Below are 233 nucleotides of genomic sequence, written 5' to 3'. Positions count from 1 at the left end.
AAAAATGAAAATATTATATGCACAAGGTTATAATATTTCAGAATAACTCGGAAGTAAATTATCACCATCAGCTTTTCTGTCTTGATTGCCAAGACAATTTTAATAAAGCAATCAAACTGATTCTGAATTTTAAAACATCCAGAGGAAGAGGCAATGTGTGCCTATCTGCAGCTCATTTACAGTCTTCAGTGGGCGGGCTGCACGATGTAATGCAGCAAGACAATAGTTCAACT

The sequence above is a fragment of the Berghia stephanieae genome, chromosome 9, assembly GCF_034508935.2.
Source record: "Berghia stephanieae isolate SIO BIC M18660-M18661 chromosome 9, UCSD_Bste_1.3, whole genome shotgun sequence".
Taxonomy (NCBI): Eukaryota; Metazoa; Mollusca; class Gastropoda; order Nudibranchia; family Aeolidiidae; genus Berghia; species Berghia stephanieae.
The sequence above is the reverse complement of the archived record's forward strand: the minus strand, read 5'-3'. Positions refer to the sequence as shown.